Below are 6,875 nucleotides of genomic sequence, written 5' to 3'. Positions count from 1 at the left end.
GCTTGTATATGCACCTCTCTATAAATTGTTGCATGTAACAATGAACTAATGCAACACTAAGCTAAGTTCATAATAAATAATTTTAGCTTATTCTTTCTTTTGATCAAACAATGACTTATGTTAAGCTTGTTACTTTGGCTGTCTTCATGCTCACCACATTCTGTATGTATATTTTTTTTTAACATTGCGCTCATCTTTCTCACCGATATATTTATATGTTAGGAACTCGTAAAATATTCTTAATTAATGAAAAATTAGTATACTACATTCTCAATTTAATACCAAACTCTCCTAAATATATACGTTATATGCATAGATGTGTATTGGTTTCAACTTTAACTTCCTTTGCCATTTGCAGTAATCGTCCAGACGAAGAACGTTGAAGCAGGGAAATGTCCATCCGCGGGTATGGTTTGTTCACCATTTAATCCGAATCAATGCGGCAACGTCATACAGTGTCGTTGTATCCCTGGGTTTGTTATTGAAGCCGGTATTTGCGGTGACAATTTTACATAGAAGATCATGGCCTCTAACTCTAACATTGTGTTTGGTTGTAGAGAAATAATGGAGAGAGAAACTGCTGAGAGAGAAATTGGAGAGAGAGGTCAAACTTCTCCTGTTTGATATGCCAAGAAACAAGGAAGAGAGAAAGTATAATGGTTGGACCCACCACCTTTACCTTTCTTCACTGATGTGCGAAGATATACGGGAGAAAGCTCATTCCTATTTTCATCCATAAATTTGGTTTTTTTTTACGATAAGTATGGTTTATTTTTCTTCTCAGTAACACACAAATAGTTTTTTTCAAAGGATAGTAACAAACATCTTATTTTGAAAGACGGAGAGTAGTTCACATAAATAATTGTTTGAATAATTTAATTATACTTTAGATTACCAAATAAAAAAAACGATGACTTAATTAATTAATTGAAATTAGTTAAAGTAAAATAAAAATGTGAGATTGATAGTTTTTAAATGAAGGGTACTTGAATGTATTCTTGGATTGAATTTCTTGCTGGGAGTCATCTTGAGTGTCATCATAAGCATTTTCATCTTGTGCTTCTGAAGTTGGTTTAGCTTCTGGAGTGGGTTCAGATTTAGGACTATCTTCAGATTCAGCTATCTGATCAGGTTCTGGAGTATCTTCAGTAACCTGTATATCTACAAAAATATCTACAAAAATTTCATCTTGCATTGATTCTTCAACGCAGAGTGTCTATGAATTATACACTCTGTATGTCATTGACCTTTCAGAGTAACCTAAAAAGATTCCCTTTTGGGCCTTGTCATCAAATTTCTTTAGGTAGAGCTTGTTATTTAGAATGTAAAAGGTACATCCAAATTGATGAAAGTAAGAGATATTGGGTCTTCTTCCCTTAAAGAGTTCATATACTGTTTTCTCCAAGATAGGTCTAATATAGATTCTATTTTGGACATAACATGTTGTATTCACTGCTTCTGCCCAAAAATGTTTAGCCAAATTGTTTTCATGAATCATGGTTCTAGCCATTTCTTGTAAAGTTCTATTCTTTCTCTCTACAACCCCATTTTGTTGTGGAGTTCTAGGAGAAGAGAATTCATGGACAATTCCATGTTTTTCACAAAAAGATTCAAATGGCTCATTTTCAAATTCTCCACCATGATCACTTCTGACTTTTAAAATTTTCATTTCTTTTTCAGACTGTATTTGAGTGCAGAAGTTACTGAATACATCATATGCATTATCCTTACTTCTCAGAAATTTTACCCATGTCCATCTGCTATAATCATCAACAATGACAAATCCATATTTACTTCCATATAAGGATGCAGTGTTAACTGGTCCAAATAAATCAATATGAAGTAATTCTAAGGGTCTGGAGGTTGAGACAATGTATTTTGTTTTAAAAGATGATTTCACAATCTTCCCTTTCTGGTATGAAGTAATTCTAAGTGCATCTGAATGATAATCAATGTCAGGTAAGCCTTTCACCAGTTGTAACTTACTAAGCTTAGAGATTAATCTCCAGTTAGCATGTCCCAACCTTCTGATGAGTCATTCATTGCTTACTTTTATATGCATTTTAGTTTAATTTTAATTAGATTTTATTTTATTTTATATTAGTATTATTTCCTTTTTAGGATAGTTTACTACAAATTGCATTTTATTTTATTTCAGGAATGAATATTGGATGGATTGAGTATTGGAGCAAAAGAAAGGGACTTGGGGCTGATTGAATGCGAAATACGAAGATTCGGAGACAAAAATACGTCTCCCTCCAGAGTCGCTTTTGCTTAGATTTTAAGCTACTCTATTTTTAGCCCGAATGTAATTGCTTAGATTTTAAGTCGAATGTATGCTATAAATAGAGTAGCCATCCATCACAAATATTCATCTTTACTTGGAATTCAATAAGTGACAATTGCTTTTCTAATTAAAGTTCTTTTCTTTTCCTTTATTTTCTTGTCGTTTACTTTTATGCTTTCTCTCTTCTCCCCCATGTGTACGATGAACATGAGTGAGTAGACTTCTCCTTGTCTTGGGATTGTTGGATAAGTCTAAATGACATAATCCTAATCAAGCTAAGCTCTAAGCCTTAATCTTATGTAACCCTAATTTTTTATCTAAATTCACCGCTTTAACATGGATCAACCATTATCAAATTGTGGAAACGAAAGTGGAGGGTTTGATAATTGTTTATCCATTATTCCAAATATCAATTCATAAAACGAAAGTGGAGCTTTGATATTCGAACAAGTGAATTTAGACAAGGATTGCAAAGGCAGCGAAATAGTCTTTGCAATCTTTGAGACATATAGTTTCGATCTTCAAGGGAACTAATAATAATCAAGTCAGCGAAATAGGCTTGGTTGTTAGAGGAACCAAAATCTAATAGTAATCAATTCAGCGAAATAGGCTTGGTTGCTAGAGGAACATAAGAGAAACTGTCTTGAGAAATTAGGTCTAACATAAAGTTAGAAGCTTTTAGTTTGGTTTGTGAAGGACTTGTCATTTAGATGAACCAACGATCCCAAGGCTCCTTTTATTATTATTATTTTTCAAACGCTTGAAAACCCCAACTTGCAATTCTTTTCTTCTCTAATCATTTCCAAAGGTTAATTGAATTAAACTACTCCCTGTCGGAACGATACTCTTTTCATACTACTTCGGTAAGACCGTGCACTTGCGGTTTTATCTCATCAAGTTTTTGGCGCCGCTGCCGGGGAGTAAACTAATTTAATTAACTCTTTCTTTTTGATTAGAACTCCTTCTTCTCCCTCTTTTCTTCTACCTCTTTCTTTCTTTTTATTACCATTAACTTCTTGGGTTCTCGATTTCTTATGGGAAAAGTAAAAGTCTCGGAGAATTTATTCCTGAGATCGAAAGATATTTGCATAAGAAAAAGAGAGAGGCATAAAATAATATTGCTATGGCTGAACGCACTCTCAAAGAGTATGCTACTCCTTCAACGGAAGAGCCACAGGCTATTATCGTGTACCCAATGGTTGAGGGTAACAACTTTGAGATCAAGCCTGCACTACTCAATTTGGTGCAGCAAAATCAGTTTTCTGGATCACCCACTGAGGATCCAAATCTCCATATTTCTTCCTTCCTTAGACTCAGTGGCACTATAAAAGAGAACCAAGAAGCCGTAAGACTTCATCTCTTTCCCTTTTCCTTAAGGGATAGAGCTAGCGCTTGGTTCCATTCCCTAGAAGTCGGTTCCATCACTTCATGGGATCAAATGAGGCGAGTATTCCTTGCCCGATTCTTTCCCCCTTCTAAAACCGCCAAACTACGAGACCAAATCACACGGTTCAACCAAAAAGATGGGGAGTCTCTCTATGATGCGTAGGAGCGTTTCAAGGAAATGCTTAGACTTTGTCCCCACCATGGTTTAGAAAAATGGCTCATAGTCCACACTTTTTATAATGGCCTAACATATACCACTAAGATGTCTGTTGATGCAGCTGCAGGTGGAGAACTAATGAACAAGAATTATACGGAGGTTTACGCATTGATTGAAGATATGGCTCAGAATCACTACCAATGGACCAACGAAAGAGCCATCACCGCCTCTACACCCTCCAAAAAGGAGGTAGGTATGTACGAGGTCTCCGATTATGATCACCTCGCTGCTAAGGTTGATGCCTTAACTCAAAAATTCGAAAAACTTAATGTCAATGTTGTCACACCTTCTCCTACATCTCCTCCTTGTGAAATCTGTGGTATATTTGGTCATATTGGTGTTGATTGTCAGTTAGGTAGTGCTACTAACAGTATTGAGCAATTAAACTATGCTCAATACAACCAAGGAACGAGGCCAAATCAAAACTTTTACAAAAACCCTCAAGGTTCCTATGGGCAAGTAGCACCACCTGGCTATACAAACAACCAGAGGGTGGCTCAGAAATCTAGTTTGGAAATTCTGTTGGAAAATTGCATGATGAATCAGAATAAACAACTCCAAGAGCTAAAAAACCAAACAGGATTTCTGAACGACTCTCTCTCCAAACTCACTACCAAGGTTGATTCAATCGCCACTCACACCAAAATGCTCGAAACCCAAATCTCCCAAGTGGCCCAACAAGTGGCCACCTCTTCTCAAACACCAAGAGTCTTTCTTGGTCAACCTGAAACAAACCCCAAAGCTCATGTCAATGTTATTTCTCTTGGGGGTAGTAAGTTAAAAGAGACCGTTTCTAAAGCAAAAAGTGTCAAGGGAGAGAGTGTTAAGCTTCTAGGTGAGAAGGATGCGATAGAGAAATCACTTGAAGAGAACAAAGCCCTTTCCCCATTAAGGCTCGTTAAGCTTAACTTGGGGGCTCGATTTAATAAATTCTTAAACATACTTAAAAAGATTTGCATTCAGATTCCCTTTGCTGAAGCTTTGTCTCGTATGCCTCTTTATGCCAAGTTTTTAAAAGACATTTTTTCCAAGAAAAAGGCTATAGTGCAAAATGAGACAATAGCTTTGACAAGAGAAAAAAGTGCAATCATCAAGAAGCCACCTCCAAAGCTTAGAGAGCCAGGAAGTTTTGCCATCCCTTGTCTGATAGGGAGTGAAGCCTTAAACCGAGCCTTATGTGATTTAGGAGCTAGTGTTAGTCTGTTGCCCTTAACCCTCTTTAAAAGGCTGGGAATAGGGGAGTTAAAACCTACCGAAACAACATTGAAGTTAGCCGATCGTTCTGATATCCAACCTGTCGGATATGTTGAGGACATCCCCGTAAAAATAGAAGGGATACATAGCCCAACTGATTTCATGGTGCTTGACATAGATGAGGAGAATAATTGCCCTATAATTTTAGGACGACCCTTTCTCGCTACTGCGGGTGGTATAGTAGATGTCTAGAATGGTAGGATTGTTTTTTAAGTGAGTGATGAGCTGATAGGGTTTGAGTTGGAGAATTTTATGAAAGGTCCTGCTCTCTATTCTTGTAACATGATTAAAGGTCATGATGTGAAAGAACGCTCATTAACGTCATCTACACAATATGACCTCTTTCATCCCTTCTAAGGACACTTTCTTAAAACGTCAAGCTAATGACTATAAAGAAGCGCTTCGTGGGAGGCAACCCACGCATTTAACTGCTTTTGTTTTGTTTTGTTGTTTTGTTTTTAATTGTTTTGTAGGTAATTGTCCGAGTATGATTCGGAAAAACGGAAAAATTTGAAGCCAATTTATCCAGAACCTTGGCACGGCCCGTGCTCACACTGGCACGGCCGTGCCATACCTTGCCTTCCAAAAACCATTCCACAGTCCAGGAAGTTGGCACGGCTCGTGCTAAGGCTGGCACGACCGTGCCCAACTCCAGGTATAGTTTTTCCTCACCTTTTATCTTCTTCATCCCCCATTCTCAACCACAAATATCTCTCATCCTTCTATTTTTCTCTAAAACCTCCATAACAACAAAACCTCAAACCTCCATATCTCCCTCAAAACTTCACCAATTCACACCATTTCTTCACCCCATCAATCACAAACATCATTCCAATCATAACACACCATTCAAAAACAACTTTCATCCATCCAAACCAAAATCACCCAAATTTGTCACCCCCATTAACCTAACCCAAAACCCACAAATTCATCACTAAACTCCACAACCCAACTCTTAAAACTCACTTAACCCTTAACCCCATCACTAAACCAACCTTTACCACCATCACAAAAGGTCAAACCAAGGTTAAGGATAATGGCATCTAGAAAAGGTGGAGCAAGCTCTTCCGGAGGACCACAATCAAAGAAGAAAATGCAAGCCAAGAATCATGGCATAATCTTCAAGGACACCAAGCAAAGGGACAGGTATAAGATTCTTATCTCTAAACCTTTGCACCCTTGTCGATATCTCGATTCTTATACTTTGAGTGTGCTAGGACTAAGGGATAATGTGTTTAGATTTCTAGAAAATTTAGGATGGATTGATATGCTTAGACCTATGAAAGGTTTTGAAAATTTCACTTATGAATTCTTAAGTTCTATTGAATTTACGAAGGATAAAGTGAACTTTGATAACCCCGACCATAGAGTCTCCTTCCGACTTTTGAATATGGATTACGAGATGTCTCTTGAAAAATTTTGTTTAGAGATGGACTTCGCAAATGCGGGGTTCATCCATGACTCGTTGAATCCAAATCTAAAGTCGGAAGACTATGACCCCGCTCTCTTTTGGAAACTCATTATCGGGTTAAGGCAATATAATCCTCGCAACAATAAGGCTAGTAACATTCACAACCCAGTGCTTAGATACCTCCAAAGAGTCATGGCTTGTACCATTTGGGGTAGAAAAGAGGTAGGAACAACTAGGACGGATGAACTCTTTATGCTTTGGGCAATGCTTAGTAACAATCCCGTTAATACTTGCTTCTACCTACTTGATTACCTTTCCTC

General features: G+C 37.3%; 1 long non-coding RNA gene and 1 other non-coding gene across 3 annotated transcripts; one reads left to right on the top strand and one right to left on the bottom strand.

Moving 5' to 3' along the window:
* LOC25495041 (uncharacterized) lies at positions 1–2,221 on the top strand. 2 transcript variants are annotated; one of them, XR_005645476.1, is made up of 4 exons: positions 1–162; positions 359–406; positions 558–761; positions 2,159–2,221. It is a non-coding gene; the product is annotated as an uncharacterized lncRNA (long non-coding RNA). The 2 variants fall into 2 exon arrangements; XR_003012244.2 differs by lacking the exon at positions 2,159–2,221 and having other exon boundaries at positions 558–1,536.
* A 1,552-nt stretch (positions 2,222–3,773) lies between these two features.
* LOC120579791 (small nucleolar RNA R71) lies at positions 3,774–3,880 on the bottom strand. The gene has a single exon (XR_005645536.1). It is a non-coding gene; the product is annotated as a small nucleolar RNA R71 (small nucleolar RNA).
* Between the last annotated feature and the right edge of the window lie 2,995 nt (positions 3,881–6,875).

This window comes from Medicago truncatula, chromosome 3 (genome assembly GCF_003473485.1).
Source record: "Medicago truncatula cultivar Jemalong A17 chromosome 3, MtrunA17r5.0-ANR, whole genome shotgun sequence".
Taxonomy (NCBI): domain Eukaryota; kingdom Viridiplantae; phylum Streptophyta; class Magnoliopsida; order Fabales; family Fabaceae; genus Medicago; species Medicago truncatula.
Note: the sequence above shows the minus strand (reverse complement) of the source record. Positions and strands in the feature narration are given on the sequence as shown.